Consider the following 23,149-nt stretch of genomic DNA (forward strand, 5'->3'; position numbering starts at 1 on the left):
CGGAATTTGCTATAGCTCTTACTTCGTGCCTCTTAACCTTAAGCAAGCATCGGTCTTTTTCATTCAAGTGAGAATGAGCCTCTCGTATTAAAAATCTGATAAAATATGACAAAGCATTCTTTGACATAGGCAATGATGGTTTCTTAACTGAGCACCATAATGCCTCGGATCCACCTCGTAAGGACTTAGTACAAGCTAAGTAGAACTTAAGAGCTCTAACTGGACACAGCACTCTTTCAAGTTCGTTGCCTACGATCTCTGACAGGCAAGGTATATCAAAAGACTTAGGCCAAGGACGAGAAGGCAGTTCATTTTTGGCCAGGAAACCAAGTTGAAGTGAACATGTGGCTTTTTCTGTAGAAAAGCCGATGTTCTTACTGAAGGCATGAATTTCACTGACCCTTTTAGCCGAAGCCAAGCACACTAGGAAAAGCGTCTTGAGGGTGAGATCCTTCAGGGAGGCTGAATGTAATGGCTCAAACCTGTCTGACATGAGGAACCTTAGGACCACGTCTAAGTTCCATCCAGGAGTTGCCAAACGACGTTCCTTAGAGGTCTCGAAAGACTTAAGGAGATCTTGGAGATCTTTATTGTTGGAAAGATCTAAGCCTCTATGACGAAAGACCGAAGCCAACATGCTCCTGTAGCCCTTAATCGTGGGAGCTGAGAGGGAGCGAACATTTCTCAGATGTAAAAGAAAATCTCCGATTTGGGCTACAGAGGTACTGGAAGAGGACACAGATGCTGGCTTGCACCAGTCTCGAAAGACTTCCCACTTCGACTGGTATACTCTGATGGTAGAAGCTCTCCTAGCTCTCGCAATCGCACTGGCTGCCTCCTTCGAAAAGCCTCGAGCTCTTGAGAGTCTCTCGATAGTCTGAAGGCAGTCAGACGAAGCGCGGGGAGGCTTTGATGAACAATCTTTACGTGGGGCTGACGTAAGAGATCTACCCTTAGAGGAAGACTTCTTGGAATGTCTACCAGCCATTGAAGTACCTCGGTGAACCACTCTCGCGGGCCAGAGGGTAGCAACCAACGTCAACCTTGTCCCTTCGTGAGAGGCGAACTTCTGCAGTACCTTGTTGACTATCTTGAATGGTGGGAATGCACATAAGTCCAGATGAGACCAATCCAGTAGAAACGCGTCTATGTGGATTGCTTCTGTATCTAGGACTGGTGAGCAATAGATTGGTAACCTTTTGGTCAACGAGGTGGCAAAGAGGTCTATGGTGGGTTGACCCCAAGTAGCCCAAAGACTCTTGCCCACGTCCTTGTGGAGGGTCCATTCCGTGGGTATCACCTGACCCCTCCGACTGAGACAGTCTGCCAAGACGTTCAAGTCCCCCTGGATGAATCTCGTCAACAGGGAGATGCCTCGATTTCTTGACCATATGAGAAGGTCCCTTGCGATCTCGTACAGCGTGAGGGAGTGTGTGCCTCCTTGCTTGGAGATGTACGCCAAAGCTGTGGTGTTGTCTGAGTTGACCTCTACCACTTAGTTTCGAAGAAAGCTTTCGAATTTCATCAAGGCCAAGTGGACTGCTAATAGCTCCTTGCCGTTGATGTGCATGCTCTTCTGACTTGAGGTCCACAGACCCGAGCATTCCCGACCGTCCAGGGTCGCACCCCAACCCAAATCCGACGCGTCTGAGAACAACACGTGGTTTGGGTTCTTGACTGCTATGGATAGTCCCTCTCTCAGACTGATATTGCTGTCCCACCATTTCAGGCATGCCTTTACTGGTTCGGAGACTGGGAATGATACCGTCTCTAACGTCTTGTCCTTGTTCCAGTGAGAGGCTAGATGGAACTGGAGAGGCCGAAGGTGTAGTCTCCCTAGCGAGACAAACTGCTCCAGGGATGAGAGAGTCCCTACGAGACTGTTCCAACTCCTGACTGAACAAACGTTCTCTTTTCAGCATTAGTTGGACTTTGAGCAGGGCATGTTCTATTCGGGTGGCAGACGGAAAAGCCCGAAAAAACTGGACTGCGAATCTCCATCCCCAAATATAGAATAATCTGGGATGGGATCAGTTGGGACTTTTCTAGGTTGACCAAAAGTCCCAACTCCCTGGCCAGACTCAACGTCCAATGTAGATCCTGCAGACAGCGAAGACTGGACGATGCTCTGAGAAGCAAGTCGTCCAAGTACAGGGAGGCTCGGATTCCCGATAGATGGAGGAATTTTGCCACATTCCTCATGAGCCTCGTAAACACGAGAGGAGCAGGACTGAGGCCAAAGCACAGGGCTCGAAACTGGAACCCCACATTCCTGAAAACAAACCTCAGAAACGGTTGGGAATCCGGGTGTATAGGAATGTGGAAGTATGCATCCTGAAGGTCGAGAGAGACAATCCAGTCGCCTTCCATTAATGCTGTCAAGACAGCCTGGTAGACTTCATCATGAAGTTTGTCTTGACAATGAACACCTAGAGCGCACTTGCCTCTTGCGTACTCCTGCAGTGAACGTGGCTGCCAGATCATTGGAGCCATCCCTGATAGACTTGTTCCTGCAGAGAACGTGGCTGTCAGAATATTGGAGCCATCCCTGATAGCCTTGTTTATGCATGACATAATTGTACAGCAAAACTTCAAACGCTCGAGAAAAAAAAAAAAAAAAAAAAAAAAAAAAAAAAACTAACAGGAGATGGTCTAGCTCTGAAGCCGACCATAAAATCTTGGAGCGTCTCATGGCCAGGCGCCAGGGAGAGTCTATGAGGTTTGAGAAGTCTATCTGGGCAGAGGCAGGAACTCCCAAGCCGAGAACTTCTCCCGTGTCATACCAGACTCTCGCTCTATAAGCCAGCTTAAAAGTAGGGAAAGCAAAGGCTGTCTCCCCCAAACTCCTCCTGGTGATTAACCAATCGCCTAGCAAACGTAAAGCTCTCTTAGAAGAGCGAGAGAGCACTAGCTTAGAAAACAACGGCTTCGAAGTAGCTAGGCCTAGTGTAAACTCTGACGTTTAGGCGAACGAGGAGCAGCAGTTACAAACAGATCCGGACAAAGATCCTTAAAAATCAGCATGATTTATTCAAAGTCCATAGAGGGCTGAGCAGCTTTAGGCTCCTCTCCGTCTGACAGAGTCCTCAAGGGAATATCAGTAGGAGGGGCATCAGCAACTTCCTCATCTGAAGGAACCTTGTCCGACAATTGCCGAGTCTCAAGCAAGGGAGAGACCTGCCGTGGTGGCAATGCTTGACAAGCAGTCCACACGCAAAGGAGCAACAGTAGCAGTCAAGGACGCTACGTCATGTAACTGCTTAAAGGACTGACCAGCAACAACAACAGGTGCGGGAGGACGCTCGACGTCAACTCGAGACTGCCTTGACTGCCTAGACTGAGCAGTCAAAACAACTCTTGACTGCGGTGCTTGACGCTCAACGTCAAAACAAGTCAACTATGCTGGTTTGGTTGGCGAACGTCCTGAACGTCAACAAGAGCAAGCGGCAGCGGCTGAACGTCCACAAGCGGCTGAGAGTCAACACGGGACTGCATCGAGTGAGGCTCTACAAAACATGATTGACGTGACTTTGTAACGTCAATGTCAACAGGACGAGCAAAGGCTCGTTTGGGCGGCTGACGGCCAGGATCTCGATCAGCTAAGCGACGAGGATCATCGTGAACCTGCTCAGCAGAATAGTCCTCCATAAGAGAGGCAAGCTTATTCTGCATGTCTTGCAGTACAACCCATTTAGGATCAACGGGAATGGGTGCGGTAAGAGACTAGGGCAACGTCTGTGACTGCAAAACCTTGCCTACAAAAAGACTCTGAGCCTGTGTTACACTTTTGTTTAGGCGGCGAGCAGTCTTCCGATGACTGCATAGGGTCAGAGCTGTCCCAATGGCTATAACCAGGACGCTGGACCTGTCCTAAAGGGACTGACTTTCGCTTAAAGGGCCTCGAAACCTTGCTCCACAGTTTCTTACGCGAAAAGCCTTCGGATGACGAGGAGAAAATCGTCTCGCTCATCTTATGGTAGGGGCGGTCTTGATGAGACACGCCTGAAACCATAGAGGGAACGTCTGTTCGCTGATCAAGGCCTCTCGAACCCATAAGTCGTACGACATTACTTCTCCCCTGGGCTTGGGAGCTTGCAAGAGGTCCCGGACTAGGCGAACGACAGGCACGAACAGACGAACCCTCGGTCGCAACACTGATAACACTTTGCGCAATTATCACTTTATCACTACGATTTTCTGTTTTGCACTTACTTCACTGAAATCGAATTTTTCAACAATTCACATTAGGCATGAATAAAACTGATTTCTACCTGAAGCACGCAATTCTACCCTACATCAAAAGGTTATAATTGCGAAATAAGTCGTATAATGTAAGCACATTAATACAAGCAAAAAACAGTAAACATATATTAAGATAAAAAGATCAGTGACTGGGGAGGAGACTAAACACTAGTTCATTCAAAACTACGTTTTCAATCTCTCACCGTACAGTGCCTTGGGACGAGAATAAAAACTAAAAACGTTTTATCCTTTCTCCCCGTACAGAGACTTGGGACGAGAGTAAAAAACTGACTCGAGAACAACGTTACTCGCTTGGGACGAGAATAAAGATCGGAACGTTCTCTCTTCCTCTCTCTCTCTCCGTCTCTCTCTCTCTCTCTCTCTCTCTCTCTCTCTCTTTCTCTTGATTTCACACCGAAGAGAAAAGCCCACTCACCTTTCGTCAATAAACAGGTTATTTGACCAAAGGAAAAAACTGAAAGGACTAAGAAATTGAAAATTAACAAGTTCCTTTAAATTAGTATTTAAAACATTTACGTTTGAAAGAAGAATGAACAAAACGTCAGAATCGATTTACTCTTTCTGCAAAGTGAAACCGTGATTCTCTCTCTCTCTATCGTAACGATAGAGCGCAAACTGCGTAGCATAAATAAACCAAACGTTAGTTCATCTTTGAAACAGTACGAAGACTATTCAAAGAAAATCTTTCATGAAATATCTACTAAAAAATATTCATTTAATAAGTTTTAAATCATTTGCTCTGTAAAAGTTATTTACGATTGAAAGGGCTCAACGTTGTTTAACTTCGGTTTCCAAGTTAGGACCGCCTACTCTCGGATTAGGGGAGGAATAGGTAAGGTCGCATATAAACAAATCATTAAAATTTATCTTGATGTTTATTATAAATGGAAAGCTAATCGAAGAGGCCTAATAAAGGCGATTGAGATATAAAATATATAGAGGAAAATCTATAATTAACAACAACAATTTATAACGTGATAAGATAATTGCTAAAAGCCTAAAACACACTTCCGTACTAAGGGAAGGGTCGGCCATTTAAAAGTCAAAGAAAGTCCAAAAAACAATCCAAAGTCATCAACAATTAAATCTATCCAAAAAAGAGTTCAAGATTTAAGTTGAAGATAAAACACCTGCACTGCGAAAGCTCAAACCAAAAGGAAGTACTTCACCAAGACTGTTGAAAAACTCCAGGTTAACAGCGAGTAATGGTACGTCTTGTCGTTCAGACCGACAGAGAAGAATTGAGTCTGTTTACATGTATATGCGGTATCTGGCCGATAGTTGGCGCTAGTGAGCACACCCGCAACCTTCATAGCGATCGCTCGCGAGTTTTTGTGTTTTTCTGTCGAGCCGCCGGAGGCTCAGCTATTATATATTCACCGGCTAAGTTAAATATTTAAAATTTGGTAGCTTAGAACTTTGTAACCAATGGAAATGGATTATTATTATTATTATTATTACTATCCAAGCTACAACCCTAGTTGGAAAAGCAAGATGCTATAAGCCCAGGGGCTCCAACACGGAAAAATAGCCCAGTGAGGAAAGGAAATAAGGAAATATATAAATGAAGAGAACAAATTAACAATAAATCAGTACCACTGAAGGGGAACAACAAAACTATTATCAATTATGTAATTTTTACCTTAGATTTCCTATCATGAGACAAAACGTGAGAAGAGTTCTCTGTACTCCCTTCTGCCCTGTGGAGTTTTTCCTTAATTCTCATTAGATCTTCTGTTCACCTTCTAAATCTTCCCATCAGCCTTCCTTCAGCTTCCAAATTTACTACTGTAAAATTTTTAAACTTCATTCTTCATCCCTTTACATCACTTAACAAACCCTCCATAAAGCTTATTCTATTTTCCAGTTGCTTGACTCCACACACTTCTTACTCTTCCATCTTCATAATACACCCTTCACACCTTATTCAGACAGGGAATTTTTGTAGGCTACCTTTTAGTTATAGCTTTTCAAGATCTATTCTTCCCCTTTACTGTATTAATAACTGCTTCAACTACAAAGTGTAATAATGACCCTATGTGACCGAAATAATTCTTATCTCTGTTGATGGAATTTTGTTTTCTGTAGGTGTTTTAGCACTTTATTTCTACTTCATCCTGAATGTAACTGCTCTTTAGACTTACTGCCTTGCTTAAATGTATTGTCCCCCCGAAGGTAACAACCTTTCTACCTCATCTAAGACCTAACCATCTAAAATATAGTTCATTGAATTACAAATTTTAGGCCACTACCAGGCACTTCTTTAACAACTGCTTTAATACTATAATTTGGATTAAAATATTTATGATATGCATATCTTAAAATATGGAAAACCTTTTGCAATATCAATTTTATTACTTCACAGTACCGAGTTTACCAATAAATCTTTTTTAAAACAGCCAGATGGGCTAAAGAATCACCTAGATGCATTTTTTCTGACCGACCTTTCAAGCAACAATCTGGATAGAATTTCTATGATTAGGATTAGGAGAATACTAAACACCATACATATCAGCTTGGTGATTAATGAAGAGGCAGCGGCTGAAAATCTGGATTAAAAGTGCCATCTATCTGTAAAACACCATCTATCTGTAAAACAAAGATTTTTTATTAGTCATCAAGACAGAAATGTAAACACAATGATCTTACATTATGCATCTTCTAAGCTAGTATTCACCAGTATTTACTGCATTTTGAAATTTGTATTTTTCCTAACTATTCAAACCCAAGTCCTTTAATAAGAAGCTATAATCACCGACAGCTAGCAAGGAAGCCTAGCCCATCTATCAGTCAACAAGACTAACCCTTCTGCCTTTGGGTTTTGGGGCCTGCGGGGTGGTCGAGGAGGAAGTGTAACTAAAAGGACTAAGGTTTGCATAGTAAGGAAACACAAATTTTTATTTGTTCCTACACTAGAACAATTCTTAGTCTTTTAATAGGAGACTAATCTTTAGGAGGAACGAAGTCCATTAAAACCAATTTCATGGCCAGTTCAACTTTCCCGTGGACTGTCGGAGCACCTGGTCCTGTTCAGGAACATAGGTGATGCCTCCTGCTAACCTCCTGACAGCTCGTGCATAGGGATGACATAGTTGTTAGGCTAGAGCCGTACTATAAATAATAACCGTCAAAGGCTACGTTGTCCAAATGTATTCATTGCTATCGTTGAGAAGTGGGTTTGAATTTATTCTTTCCATCCTTTGTCTGAGAGGATGAGGGAGACTTTTCAACAAAGCCTACTGTAAAAAGAAAAAAAAAGGTTGGTCCACCTCATTGTGGCCACGACTGCTGTACACTCATGAGAGGGGAAAGAAAGGGCAGAAGGCCAGTCACTATCTTTCATTCTAGGCTATCTTAGAAGAGATGAACCTTGTCTTGTGAGAGATGTAAACTGACTACACAACCTGTTGAGCAGCCACCATAGGAACAAAGTAGGTACCCAAGGACTTGTGAGTCTACTACCACCACAGGTAGCGAGATGTCTGGTATTGGCAGACTTCTCTCATTACCTGAACCACTGTCAGGTTCTTCCCGAGTGCTAAGGACCAAAAATCAATAACTTTGCGAGCCCTTGCCCGAGTTATACCTCCAGCCCCCTTGCTGGTTGAGGTATAGGCATAACTATGGGACTCGCAAAGCTAGAAAGAAACTGCGTTCTTTCAAATATTTTGTTTAATCCTGCCAATGCCAAGAAATGTCTATGTACTCCAGCACTGAAGAAATGAGTCCTTAAGATAGCACAGTGAAGCCCTTGCAGGAATAAGAAGCCAGTCATTCTCATGCCCTTTGGACAACTCCTGAGAGGAGACCAAGAAGGACTCAAACCTGTTATACAGTAGTGGGAACTTGGGTCTTGGCCTTGAAATCAGGAACAATCAAAGGAGATGATCTTCAATCCTTTAGAAAGACTACCCATATACAAGATACCTAAACTTGGCAACTTGCTTCACCAAAGCTAAGGTTGGAAGGTTGGTTGAAAGACAATCTAGAGCGTCTGACCATTAGCTGATACAACTCAAAATCTTGTATGGGGCACACATAAAAGGGCTGAGACCACAGGTCACATCATGTGTGGTGGAGTTAGGATAACTGCTTGTAACTTCTCATGGGTATAAACAACTCCCATGAAGAGCAGAGGTCTACGTTCCCAAGTTAGAAGACTAAGCAGATCGAACGGTATCTTTCCCAGTAGTGACTGAGAGGCACTTCTCTTGGCGTAAAGAGGAACAAGGAAGTCTACAATCTACGCTAGAGAAGCTATGAGCGGAGTACCCCTTCTGCAACACCAATTGCAGAAAGTGGTCTTCTTTCCTTGGTGGACAGCTGCAATGGCCCATCATACATTCCCAAACTTCTCAGCAGGCTTAAGAAAAGCCCTTAACTTTGAGATGATGCTGTAAAGTCTAACAGTGAAGTGCAAATAACTTCACAGCAGGATCCCACTTGTCTTGTGGTCATCTGGGAGTAACCAGGGTCATCATAAGATCAGCCAGCAAATCATGCAGGGACTCGGCAATGGCCATCTCATCTTGTGCAACAGAAGTCCTAGGGGTCCTAGCATCTGATCCTAACATCATCTAACACACCATCAATACCTTTGGGGAGCCACATCTTCCTCAGGTCCAATTCCCTGCAAAATTTGTCATCAGTAGCAGCGGTGGCTCGTGGCTAAAATTAGTAAAGGTGGGGCTCCAGAAAATTTGTAACCTTTGTTTCAATAGCGTAAAAAGAAACAAACATATAAAAAATTTATTCAAAAACTTAATTCCTAAAACAACAAAATTATTTATTTTTACTTACTATAACCTAAATTGTTACAGTTAAAAGCCTGATCCATTCATTTAAAAATGAAATTCATTCTTCTTGTTTTAATTTGTGCAAAAAGATCATTGATTTTCTCCTTGATCTCAGGATGACAACTGAGGAAATTTTCTCCACTGAAAACATTGCAAGTGCATTTAATCTCCAAATTTTAGTGCTTCTTAGAAGAGCTATTATTGCTTTCTGTGTTGAAGAGCAGCATTCTGTCTATGATGTAGACATAATTGTCAAGAAAACCAAACAAAATTGTGAATGGATAAGAAAAGAAAGAAATAGCATAGTTGGACGTACTGTAGGATCATTGTCTAATTTTGCACTTTATCACATTAAAGAATAGGGTACATGGTTTTCTAGGAACAACACATTTGAAGTAAAGAAAAAAAACTATCTTCTAACAAAATGCCAAAGTTAGCACTTTGGAAGCGACAGTGCTCTCTCCCTCTCAGCCTCTCGTGCAGTTTCCTATACAGTAATGCCTCACAACAAAAAATTAATTTGTTCTGCAGTCTCTTTCATAACGTGATATTTTCTTGTTACGAGTCTTATTTTACCCGTAGAGCACCTAATTCGTTCCAAACTCTACAAAACACCACAATAAATCTTGCGTATTTGGCAAAAGCACGATATAAAATTTTCAGTATACAACAAAAGCTAGCCTATGCACTGGTTGTTTTGTAATTCATTCAAATTAGACTAAATTTTCGACCTCGTCTTATATGCACAGAAATGCAGCTAGTAAATTCTATCAGTTTTTCAATCATATTAGTTTATAACCAAATCATTTACTTTACTATTTTCATCATGGGTCCCACGATCTTGAAGAATTTGTTCAATGCTTATTTTAGCTGGAATAAAACAATAATCTGATCACTAGTCCGAGTCTAATGCCAATAGAGAAATATTTATTGCTAACCCCATAGCTATAATTACCTAAATCCTAACACTATACTGTTTTCAACAATACACCAAAAACTTTTCCTGCTGAAAAGAGAATGCGTCTTATATTTGTTTACATTGGAAACAACGCTGCCAACCAGCCACTAGTGAAAATAATTGAGAAACAATACCACTAACCAAGTGGCCAGTAGCGACAATAATGCCTGTTAACCGATGTTTCTGGATTATAAATAGCCGGATTAGTGATGGTCAACCTGTAAAGCTACAGTATAACCACAATGAAATACTGTACAGCTAATACATTTGAAACATTCAATACACCTAAACTAACTTAACAACTGTAAATCAAGTAGTTATTAGAACAACGTAATAATAAATGGAAAATAATACAATACAGTACAAAACTGTACATGTACAAAATATACAGTACTTTATGTACTATACTATTATAGTTACCCCTATTATAGACTAAAGCTACATTTTCTATTGTGTAAATCCATTTTCTTCAACATTTTTATGGGTAACTATTTTATTCTCTGCCTGGCTGACAAATCTCTTTTCAGAACATGAAACATTTTTCGCAATGCGAATCGTAAAAATATTCGCATCTCATTTCGCAGCGTGAAAGTTTCATAAGCAGATTCTTTCGTGAATAGAGGTACGACTGTATGCGCACGTACAAAAGCCAAACACCACACACCTGAAATGTAAGTGCACAGTTCCATACAAATATTTTTGTAATTTTTATTATAAACTGAAGAATAGCTATCAACATTAAGCTTAAGGACTAAATATCATACAAGTATAGAGAAAAAAATATAAAAAACCCTTTTGTAATATTGAATGTTATCGACACTATTAAGTAAAATTAATGGGTGCTGCAGTTCCATATTTCCTATACACAAGCCATCACTGATTAGTAGTCACAAAAGCGGACAAATTTCGAGGCGGCAAGGGGGTCTTATTTTCACCAAGGGAAGGCGAAAATCCAACCCCTCTTAAATCATGGCCAGAGGTCAGATCAGTCTCTCCTCCGTTTTTGGGTTTTCCTTTGGAGGACCCAGCTCTAGAGGACGCTGAAGATGGTGCTAAATTTCAAGTACCAGAGGGAGAGAAGAGGAAACTGAAGAGCTTCCTTGGCAACAGCTTAGGCGTAACTGCCTCCAACACTGAAAGTCTCTCTTTTAGACTACTACTTACTCCTCTACCCATAATTAGACCACTTCAAAAGAGGCCTCAATGTACACTCATTACTTGGGAATGAATGCTCCTCCACAAAAAAGACAGGAGATGGGGGATCCACCTCAAAACACCTCATGAACTTGCCACAATTGCCGTCAGGCTTACCAGGACAGACCCATGTGTCCCCAGGCGGAATCTCCATCATAAACAAACATACACTTTATAGATAAAAGCAAGAAAAATAAATTAACCAAGTCAAAAAGCAGAGTACATTAGTATTACAATATTTGGCAACTAAAGTTAAACTGACTACCCAATGGTTTGTCTGGGGAGCAGGGCTTACCCAACAGCAACTACCACCACCTCGCTAGGAACTTTAACAGCAGAAGCAGGTGGTTTGTATTCATGTAAGAATAAAATAAATTTGGAAATAATTTGTATTTTTATTAAAATACAAACCTGGAGCTATTTATTAGGGTATTACTTTCGGCAACACTGAAAACCAGCCAAGACAATTTTAGTGAGGGATAATTACCCCATCCGCTAGTTAGCGGGATGGGGTTGGGGTAGACTAGCTACCCTGCTCCTCTCACCTGTCGGTTGAGTAACCATTTTTGCTTTCTGGCAGGACTAGGGAGACAGAGTGGCGGGCCAATTTGTATAAATAGCTTCAGGTGTGTATGTTAGGAAAAATACAAATTATTTCCAAATTTGTTATTTGTTCCGACACAGATACAAACCTTCGCTATTTATTAGGGTGACTTACTCTTAGGAGGGAGGAAATCCTTACCAACTGGCTTTGGTCATGACCCGGGGTCCTCTCTATTTTGATCTGTGATCGATAGTAGAGGGAACTCTACCCTCGCTAAAATCAAAGTACTGTAGTTACAAGGTAACTCACTGATAGCGGCATGCAGAAGCTTGTGTGAGAGAGACTCGTGGCTTGTCTTCACGTAGGAACTCGAGGATTTTAAGACATATCCAATACCTTCCCTCAAGAGGTATTGGTGACGTAACAAAGTATTCCTTCATACTCGGGATGCACAAGGGAAATGATTCTGACCTGCAGAGGGGCGAGATCAGCCATGCTTCGGATAGCGGAGCTATTTCCCCGGGGGGGCGGGGAAGGAGAAAGAAAGAAGTGAGCCAGACATTCTTTTCATTCACCCTAGACTAACCTGGGTAACCTCAGCCCTCAACCCTCTGCTACTGTCCATCAAGGAGCCTGAGGCATTAGATCACTTGTTGTGCTGCCACCACAGGACCAATGGAGAAGGTTTCCATGCTCCTGTGGGTTACATCTTTCAGGTAGAGGGCTGAGAAGGTCATCTGATGCTTCCACATGCCCGTTTGCAATATCTGTGCCACAGAAAAATTCTTCTTGAATGCCAGAGACGTTGCAATGCCTCTGACGTCATGAGCTCTGGGTCGGTTGGACAGAGGAGGATCTGGATATAGAGCGTATTCGATTACTTTCCTTATCCAGGAGGAAACAGTATTCCTTGTGACCCTCCTCTTGACCTTCCCCGTGCCGACAAAAAGTGCTCGTACACGGGGGGGTGAGCTTTTGCTGTTCTTTTTAAGTAACACTTCTCGTCACTGGACATAGTAACAGTTGGTCTGGATCTTCGGTTACAGAACGAAGACTATCCGAAATGGGCCGAACCTGGAGTCCGGCACACCCGGATTTTGAGTCTTAGCTACAAACTCAGGGATGTAGTTGAGGATTACTTTCCCCCCTCTCCTAGAGTGGGAGACATCAGCAGATAGACCATGAAGTTCGCCAACTCTCTTGGCCCAAGCCAGAGCAAGCAGGAACACCGTCTTCCACGTGAGGAGGCGATCTGAGGCCTGGCGTAGTGGTTCATAGGGGAAGCCCTTCAGAGACCTAAGGACCCGAACCACGTTCCAAGGGGGAGGTCTTAGCTCTGCCTGGGGAAAAGTAAGCTCATAACTGCGTATGAGCAAAGAAAGTCCCAACGAGGAGGAAATATCGACTCCTTTCACTTTAAAGGAGAGACTCAAGGCTGAGCAAACTCCTGTGCGGATCCCTTTGCACAGGAATTCAATGGAATCGGCACTCTAGTCAGTGGAGGGAGAGAGAGCGTGAACAGGATACGATACCCTGAACGAATCACCTCGACCGTCCAGGGTTCGGCCCCGTGGTGAAGCCACCTCTGCCAGCGGCTTTGCAGGAATCCCCCCACAGATGGGCAAATGGGAGGATTGCCTGTCTTATTTGGACCGGCCTCGGCCAGATCCCTTCTTACCCTTTCCTCCACGGAAGGACTTTTTGCTGTGAAAGGCCTGCTTTGTACCCTTTTTACCCTGCTGTTTTGGGTCTCTAGCCTTTTTCGGTTGCGGGTTTAGCTGTGCTTTCCGCTGTGGCTGAGAGGGGTAAGGTCTAGCTGTTAAGACCTTTTGGATGAGGAGTCCTGATTGGATTTCCTCCACCTCTGCCACCCGCTCGACATCCTCAGGATGGAACAAAGAATTGCCCTCGAAAGGAGCATTTCTCAGACTCGCTACTTCGGCCTCAGGGAGATGTCTATAGAGCTTGCCTATGACGGCATATCTCCTCTTCAGGATAGTGTTGGCCCAAAGGTTCACTACCTGATGGGAGAGGAACTTGATGGCCCGAGTGCCAGACAATAGGAAAGTCTCCAAAGACTTCCTGGAGGACTCCCGAGACAGGTCTTTAGACCGCATCAGTTGTCCTAGGGATCCTAGCCAGAAATCCAGCCACGAAGTAGCCTGCATGGCGTACTTCGCCTCCTTTTCCTGGTTTAGGATTTCAGAGGCCGAAAAGGAGACTGGAAGTCCCATAAGTTTCTCGAAGGGGGTAGCCTTTGAGAGTGCCTCTATAGAGTGGTCGAGAGGCAGCGTAGGAAGAGATTCCCCAAGGAACTCGTAGTACCTCCTCTGAAACACATACGGAGGAGGTAGAGGCTTGGAGGAAGAGTTGGAGCGGAGAGAAGAGGTGGACCCAGTTGCCTGGGACACTGCCTTCTGTTTGGCACTCTTCAACCCCTTTGACTAGGGCAAAGCTGAACTGGTCCTATGAGGTTTCTGAGTGCCATAGAACTGGTCAAGGACCATTTCTTTCCCATCTAGAGGGGCTGCCGATGGATCTGGAAGTCCATGGATGGAACGGATGCAGGCTAGGACCTGCCAGAAGGCGTGTTCCGACTCCTTCCTCTCATCCTCTGTAAGCTTAGGGCTAGCGGCTGCTGGCAGAGCGTTGTCCTCGAGATCGCTCAGCCCTTCCACGTCCGAGCTCTCGTCCATAGGAGCCCGGCGTGGGTCGAAGTTGTCAACTGTATAGACTGGGGATAAGGAGACTACAAGGGAGGTGCTCGCTTCCAGCTGCCTGGGAGGCAGTGAGGAACGAAGCGAGGATTTGGGAATGGTGAACAAATCCTTCTGTTCCCTTCTACGAGGCCGGAGGTTCTCTGCCCCCAAGGGCCTAGAGGACTCCGTCGGCTTACGGGTGGAATTAAGTCAATTGCCGTACGGGGTGAATCCCGTCTGGTCACAGGTCGTGCCTCCTTAGACGCTATCTCGACCGGTAAAGAAGGGAAGGATTCTCCATAGTAAGTAACCCTATCCTCCTTGGGGGGCGAAGGACGAATCCTTTTCCTTTCCCCCTTAGGCCTGGCCTGTGGCGTCTTGAACTGTAGGGGGCTACCCTGAGGTTCATGCCTAATCTCCTCCAGAGATCTTTTGCGAGGGGATGATCGTCTCCCCTTGCCTGAGGGGCCCGCCTGTGCAAGAACTTCCGACCTCCTCCTAGGATCGGAGGGAGGAGAGGACCCTGGGAAGAGAGGAGGCGACAAGGGAATCCTAGGTGCATCATCTAAGGACTGGGAGCGGGGAACGACTCCCTTCAAGAGCCTCCTTACTAAGCAGAAGGGGGGAACGCTTCCATGTCCGAGCTTTCGTCCATAGGAGCCCGGCGTGGGTCGAAGTTGTCAACTGTATAGACTGGGGATAAGGAGACTACCAGGGAGGTGCTCGCTTCCAGCTGCCTGGGAGGCAGTGAGGAACGAAGCGAGGATTTGGGGATGGTGAACAAATCCTTCGGTTCCCTCCTACGAGGCCGGAGGTTCTCTGTCCCCAAGAGCCTAGAGGACTCCGTCGGCTTACGGGTGGAATCAAGTCCATTGCCGTACGAGGTGAATCCCGTCTGGTCGCAGGTCGTGCCTCCTTAGACGCTCATCTCGACAGGTAAAGAAGGGAAGGATTCTCCATAGATAGTAACCCTATCCTCCTTGGGGGGCGAAGGACAAATCCTTTTCCTTTCCCCCTTAGGCCTGGCCTGTAGCATCTTGAACTGCAGGGGGCTACCCTGAGGTTCATGCCTAATCTCGTCCAGAGGTCTTTTGTGAGGGGATGATCGTCTCCCCTTGCCTGTGCGAGAACTTCCGACCTCCTCCTAGGATTGGAGGGAGGAGAGGACCCTGGGAAGAGAGGAGGCAACAAGGGAATCATAGGTGTATCACCTAAGGACTGGGAGCGGGGAACGACTCCCTTCACGAACCTCCTTACTAAGCAGAAGGGGGGAACGCGTAGAGGAGAGGACTCCGTCGGCTTACGGGTGGAATCAAGTCCATTGCCGTACGGGGAGAATCCCGTCTGGTCGCAGGTCGTGCCTCCTTAGACGCTATCTCGACTGGTAAAGAACGGAAGGATTCTCCATAGTAAGTAACCCTATCCTCCTTAGGGGGCGAAGGACGAATCCTTTTCCTTTCCCCCTTAGGCCTGGCCTGTGGCGTCTTGAACTGCAGGGGGCTACCCTGAGGTTCAAGCCTAATCTCCTCCAGAGGTCTTTTGCGAGGGGATGATCGTCTCCCCTTGCCTGAGGGGCCCGCCTGTGCGAGAACTTCCGACCTCCTCCTAGGATTGGAGGGAGGAGAGGACCCTGGGAAGAGAGGAGGCGACAAGGGAATCCTAGGTGTATCACCTAAGGACTGGGAGTGGGGAACGACTCCCTTCACGAACCTCATTACTAAGCAGAAGGGGGGAACGCGTAGAGGTCTAATCTGTCCCATGGATGTTGGAAGGCATCTTGCCAGACTGCCTGGGGATCCAGTACTGGAGAACAGTACACCAGAAGCTTCCGGTTTAGAGACATTGCAACAGGTCGATTGTCAGCAAACACCACAGTCAAAATTTTGTTGGCTATCTATTGTTCCAAAGACCATCACAGACCACCAGCACATTCTTCTTCCCAAATTTTTTCCTGTCCATCTGAGGATTACTACAGCACATTAGCACTAAGGGGTGCCCTGAAAGGAGATGATGGAAGTGCTTGAGAGTGAGAAAGGCTGTCCTCATTTCTAGGAGGTATATGGGCATTGCTGCTCTTATTCGGACCAAAGCTAGGAAGCTGTGAGGTACAACAGGCGAGCCCCCACCCTTTGTTTTGATGCGTCTGTGAAGAGAAACAAATCCAGAAGAAGAGAGAAAAGGTCTACTCTTCTGAGCAGGCTGGTGTCTTTCTTCTGCTCTTGACCTACCAGCACCAGAGTGCTCGGCGGGTCTAGGTGCCGAGACCAAAAGGTCTTTAAGAGACCGGACACAAAGATGGTCGTTGGGAACTAACTTTTCTATTAGTGTCCCAGCACCCTTTGCCACTTACGTGGTGGCAATTCGTCCAGCAAGAGAAAGGTCTGAGCTCTTTACTCATTCCTTGGATGGAAACTTTTCCCAGTCTGGTCATATTGTTCATTGCTCGATATACCCTGTCTTGAGACGGTTGCAGGCGAGGCTTCTCAATTTAACATGATCCCTAAATCTCGGCAAAATGAGAGAAGCCTGCTTCTCAATTTACCATGATCCCTAGATCTCGGCAAAATGAGAGAAGCCTGCCTCTCAATTTACCATGATCCCTAGATCTCGGCAAAATGAGAGAAGCCTGCTTCTCAATTTACCATGATCCCTAGATCTCGGCAAAATGAGAGAAGCCTGCCTCTCAATTTACCATGATCCCTAGATGTCGGCAAAATGAGAGAAGCCTGTCTCGATGGAGAAGGGTCTCCTCAAGTCGGCCAGAACCAGCCAATCATCCAGATAACGACGACGAATACCACTCTTGTGAGCCCGGGTGGACACTAGAGAAAGGATCCACATGAACACCTGGGGTGCAGTCAACACCATAACACAACCCCTTGAACTGGTATAGTGTGAATCTTGGGTACTTCCTTGAGAAAATGCGAACCGGAATCTGGAAGTACGCATCCTTGAGGTCTAACGATATCATGAAGTCCTGTGGTCTGATGGCTTGTCTGACAGTCTCGGCCATCTCTATCTGTTGTACAAACTCGTTCATGGTTGTGAAATCGATGACTGTCTCCAGCCTCCAGATGCCTTTTCTACAAGAAATAAATGACTAAGTCTGGGGACCCTTCCAGGATCTCTTGGAGAGCATCCTTCTCTAAAATGGTTTGGATGGCGGCCCAAAGGGCCTGTTTCTTCATGGACCCTGGCGTAGTAATCTGACATTGTCGGATGGAAGGTCAGAGGACAAGGAGTATGTGTAAATGGAAAGATGTACGTATCCCTCCCTTAGTAAGGAGACCGACAAATGTTCGGCCCCGTGGAGCATCCACCTCTGCCACCTGCTCTTCAGGCATTCCCCTACTGGTGGACTGATTGGGAGAATCTCCGCCCTAGCAGGATCATCCTTCATTTTTTTTTTCTCTTGCTTCCCTTGCCTCTCTTCAAGCCCTTACGTAAAAAGGGCTGTTTGGGACCTTGGGTTTGCGTTGCCTGCTTTTTCTGAGAACTCTTCATAGACCCTGAGCCATATCAGAGAAGAACTCTGCGGTGGAGGTACCACCGAGTGAGAGCGTGAGGTAATTGCCCAATAGAGGAGAGAGTCCTGGCTCACTTTCCTCTATCTATCTGCCACTGCCTAGATGTCTTCCACATTGAAGAGAGGACCATCCATTGAGGAGTTGCCCAAATTCATTGCTTCTCTCTCAGGTACCTGCCGCTGGAATTTTGAGACCAGCGCATCACGTCACCTCAAAACCCAGTTGACCCACTGGTTCACAATGTTGTGTGTTAGGAACTCAAGGGTTCTAGCTCTTGAACGGAGGAAGGCCGAGCTCTCTTCTCTTAAGAGTAGAGAGGTCCTCGTTCTTCACATGGTAGCCTACTGTTCCTAACCAGTAGTCCAACCATGAAACGGATTGCAACAAACAATTTGCAACCCTTTCATTGTTGGCCATCACCCACATTGAAATGCACTGGCAAGGTAGCCAGTTTGGCCAGAGTAGAGTTCTGTGCAAGTCAGAATCAGACGGTAGAGAAGACTGATCCTCCTAAACGATCTCTAATACTCGCTCTGCAGGATGTACAAGAAAGGAAGTAACCGAGAGGAATCAACCAACCTTAGGGACTGGGATACTCCAGCCACTTAGTCATAAGCCCTCTTCTTTACCGCCTTCACCCCACATGACCGTTCTTTCGTTCGTTTTAGGACAGCAATTACACAAAGTGTGAAAGCCATGGGTTCTCGCACAATGGCAGCCTTAAGTGGGAGCTGCATGACCAAGGCAAGGCTACCTTAGTTTAGTGGGTTTTGGTGTATTGTCCTTGCCCTCCGTTGGAACTTGATCCAGTTGCCCTAGAGAAATAACCTTCCGTATGCAGGACATGACTAGCAGATATAAGTAGTCTGCATCTTTCTGCTCTACGAAGAGATCTTAGGGCTGTCAGATGCAGGCAGCGCTCCATCAAAATGTTCAAGGCAGTCATCAAAAGGTTCCTTCTCCGAGCTAGCACCCATAGCACCCAGGGAGGGTTGAAGTCATCACCCGAGTTCCTTCTTGCAGAGGAATGGGCCCTCATGGGAAGACTCTTGTGCTCCGGAGACAGAGGAAGCCAAACAACATTCCCCTCGAAGTTGTCATTCACCCATACAATACCAATTCTTATGGGTAGTCTTGGTGTTCTTTCTTTTCTCGGACAGATGTTAAAATGCTCAAGAAAGGAAAAACTCTCCTTCCTCTCTCGCTCCTTAGGCCTTGCACCTTCGGAGGGAGTGGAAAGAGGAACTGCTGCCACCTAGGAAGGAGGTTCAGGCAGGTACAACAGTAGAGATGAGAGGTGAGAGCCTATACTTGTCCGTGAGAGAGATTTCCCTACGAGAAATGATCCTCTGCTCGTTTGAGGATGAATGGTAATCCCCAGTGGGGGGGGGGGATGTTTTCCCTCCAATTCCTTTTCCTCCTGTATGACACGATGGGAATTGCACCCAGCCTCTCCAAGAAGTTGGTATTCAGATACTTCCGATGTCTTGTGGACATCAGAGGCGAGAGAGGTTTGGGATGGCACGAGGAGGAAGCTGCATAGCTGAGCTGCTGCATCCAGGATCAGAAGGGACCTCACTTCCCTTAGAGGAAGACGAGACATCTAAAAGGATGTTAAGGACATTCGGAGGTGGCACTGTCGGAGGGTGATCGGTCGATCCTGAGACCGCCTGCTTCCTCTCCTAGACAAGGTCAAGGAACCAAGGGATATCTCTCAAGAATGACACAGTTCCCAATTGAGCCCAACGAGTCTGTTTCCTTGGCTTAGGTGGAATGCCTTATGCTCAACTTCCCTCAGGAAGTGGGCGCCGTCCACATGTCTGACCAAGCAATCAGCCTGTAAAGGAAAAGCTACCTTCCTTACCAAAGGAAGCTGCTGTTCCTCTCGCAAAGTAGACAGATTTCGAGGCAAGAGCTGATAAAGCGTGCTTGTGTAGAGTAGTTCACATGTGCGTGCCTGACTGTGTGCATCACAGGCTAACGAGGTAAGATTTGCCTTTGCTCTAGACGATGCTTCTTGCACGCGCAAGTCTTGATGGGAAAACTTGCCCAAAAGAGCACTACGTGTAGCAGAGGTAAAGCTTGCACCTTCGTCAGGCCGACGAGCTCGCCAGGTGGTAGGGTGCGCAACGCTGCACAAGAGTCATCCGCTGGTGTACTCCCTTGCTAACCCGTCATGGAGAGAAACTCTCTCACTCATCTTATCCCTGCAAGGGCAAGGAAGCCATGGCAGCTCCCAAGTGGAAGAAAGCGAACGCGCAAACCCTCTAGAGTTTAGCCTTACATAGTGAGTAACACTTATGTTGTAGGACACGAGGAGGGGGAGGAATTGCAAGCAATCGCCACCCACCATCATCCAGCTCCAAAAAGCTATGCTCCAATGAACTGGAGCGGGGTATGGACGAATCCAGTGCCCTACAATAGAATTGTCAGGGGGGTATGAGACCATTCGGGAGAAGGCTGTTTCTCACACAGGTGGGAGGGACGATCATCCCCTTTTGCTCATCAGCAAATCTCCTCGCAGCAAAAAGACTGTTGGATGGGAGCAGAAGCCCTACCATGCAAGGGAAGGGTGCCCAACACCTTGTGGAGGATGACTTTCCCTCAGAAGGGAAGGTTGTCCAACACCTGGAGGCTGACCTCCGGGCAGCTCACTCTGTTTCCCTTCAGTCTGAGCGAACACAGATAGAAGATTGACTTCATGAAATGACCTTGGGACTTAGCCGAAGCTATTTACAGGGTTCACTACGAAGAGAGCCCCTGACAAGTCACTCCAAAGAGTACATGTCAGCAACTACTGTACTCACGCCCACCCGCCGAAGCAAAGCGAACGCTGGGATGAGTAGGTGCTGAGGACAAGACGACCGAGCTCACGCGACTTTGTCCTTGGCCTACGGAATCTTGAGTAAGAAGATGGGAGTCATTCCCTTGCTACAAGACCTCCTGTAACCTTTCATTGCATGCGAACCCCACAAGCCCCAAAGGAAGGTCACAGCAGACGAACTGCTTCAACAGAAAGCCACTTCCCTACACACCCCGGCTGGCGCTCCTTTGCTAGGGGAAGCAACAGAGGCCCCCCCAACACTTAGGGATGTCCCAGAGTCACACGAAAGCCACTCATACTCGTCCAACACCAAGGGGAAGTCAATCGGGCAGTCATGATGGTGAGGTCGCGTCGACCGAGTTCGGTGGCGATGTTTCTTCCCTTTTAAGGCTGACCTTAAAGGGGAAGAATCCATTCTTCCATCGCTTGATAAATGTTGACCACTCCTGATGCAACTAGCATGGAGATTCCTACGTGCAGGAGTGACCCCTACTCGCAGGGTAGAGACCGTGAGGATCCTCTGCCGACAAGAAAGTGTCGCAACAGTGCCCTTCATTGCTGGGACAAACCAGCATGATTAAGATCCCCACAGGCAGTCACACCTGTAAGAGGAAAAGATTAGGAGGAAATTTTAGCTTTTTCTGCCAGTTACTTGGGAAATTTTTAATTGGTTTTAAAGGGGGGAGTAAAATGTCTGTAATCCACTGAGTCAAAATAAAAAGTGGGAGTTATTTACTAGTGCTGGTCTGAGTGGGGTGGCAGGTCTACCCCCGCTAACTACCGGAGGGTAGTTACACCTCGCAAAACCTTTAACAGCTGGTTTCAGCCAGCGCCAAAATAATATTGTACTATGTAAAGAGCGAAGATTTGTATATTGTGCCCGAAAAAATGACTCTCTTCCAAGTTGTTTGTCGAGGTTTCCCATGTCATGACAAGTAGCTCGCTCTCCGTTCATATTTGTTTCCACTTGACTCCTCTCCATTGCGGACAGTGATAATTTTCACCTACATAAGCAGTAGCCCCACCCACTGAGCATGAAGCTCCAATGAGTATGTGGTTACCTCTAGTAAACACATTATTATTGGCTAGTAGTTTTTGACAGTTCTCAAAGGAAGAATATTTAGACCACGACCTGTTTAAGCATGCCTAGCACTTTAGCCATCTCTATCGCTAACAATTTGACCAAGCCTCACCTCAAATTGCTCAATTAGTTTCTAGATATTTTAATCAACAGTTTACACAGTAGCCTATTGGGTTTTCATGGATCACGAAGTTGTTAGAAAATGCGCTTTGGTGGTTCATTCCAACTAAAAATAATCCTCATTCCAGTTATGGCTGACACTTGTGAGGGTTGTTAACTGACCCAGTAAGATACTAATCCATATTTTATATAACTAAAAAAAACCTTGACATTTTTACATAACTGGCAGCTACATGACAAAATTTGTAAGACTAAAACTATAACACTCGTACAGAGTAATTTGGGGTTACCCCAACCGCCAGTAATTCCAGTGCTATTTGCTATCCACCATATAGGAACATCAGACTCCTACTAATAAAGCAAGACCATATGGTATCTTAGGTCAGTTTAATATTCTAATACTAAAACATACTACAGATACTTATGGTGCCTTAAATAGTAACTCGGGCAGATGGCATGCACAGCACATCCATGTACAGTACTGTACTTGAAATTTCACAAGAAAACGTAAAATTTTAAGAGCTTGTGTCATTAGAACAATCTTGATAATAGACATGTTTATAAGTACCTAGTAAATGAATAGCACACTTACATATAGGGTTTTACTTACTGAGAAGGTGACGGTGTTATTATAGAAATACATGGGACAAACTTTACTGATAAAAAAATTGGGGTATATATAGAAAAACTCCCATTTTCTTCGAAAATTACCTTTAATTCCCTCGCAAATAAACAGTTAATAAGATATACCCTAACATATTGTATGGTAATGGGAGCCCCCCAGGGGGAACCAGGGGCTTTGGGTGGGGAAAATTTACTGGCAGATCGATAAATAATGGTAAAAATCGCCATTTCTTCTCTATAAATTATTCCCTGAGACATATAATAAATCCACAAAAAATTGGACAAAATTATTGGGATCCTCTGTAAAACTTCAGAAGCATGCGGCACTCGATATTAACAAAAATAATCACCTACTGTACATGGAAAGAGCAATCTATATAAAAAGTAGAGTTTTCATATGAGAGATTGAACGAGGTGGAATTAAATGAGATTGATAAGTTTTTACCTCAATTTTTTCTCGTCGGGCGAGAAGTTTCCTCTACAGTAATGTTTACCTTTGATGAAACCTTTATCTCACTT

At 45.4% G+C, this 23,149-nt stretch overlaps 1 long non-coding RNA gene across 4 annotated transcripts in view; it reads right to left on the reverse strand.

Annotated features, from left to right (window-relative positions):
- The window catches only part of LOC137618188 (uncharacterized), a 64,013-nt gene that overhangs the window by 39,074 nt on the left and 1,790 nt on the right, over positions 1 to 23,149 (reverse strand). For 2 of the 4 annotated variants that reach the window (XR_011039747.1, XR_011039750.1), the window contains exon 2: positions 5,906 to 6,852. This is a non-coding gene — a long non-coding RNA (uncharacterized lncRNA). The remainder of the gene's footprint in view (positions 1 to 5,905; positions 6,853 to 23,149) is intronic. The other 2 variants (XR_011039749.1, XR_011039748.1) reach the window with 2 other exon arrangements.

Source organism: Palaemon carinicauda, chromosome 24 (assembly GCF_036898095.1).
Source record: "Palaemon carinicauda isolate YSFRI2023 chromosome 24, ASM3689809v2, whole genome shotgun sequence".
NCBI lineage: Eukaryota > Metazoa > Arthropoda > Malacostraca > Decapoda > Palaemonidae > Palaemon > Palaemon carinicauda.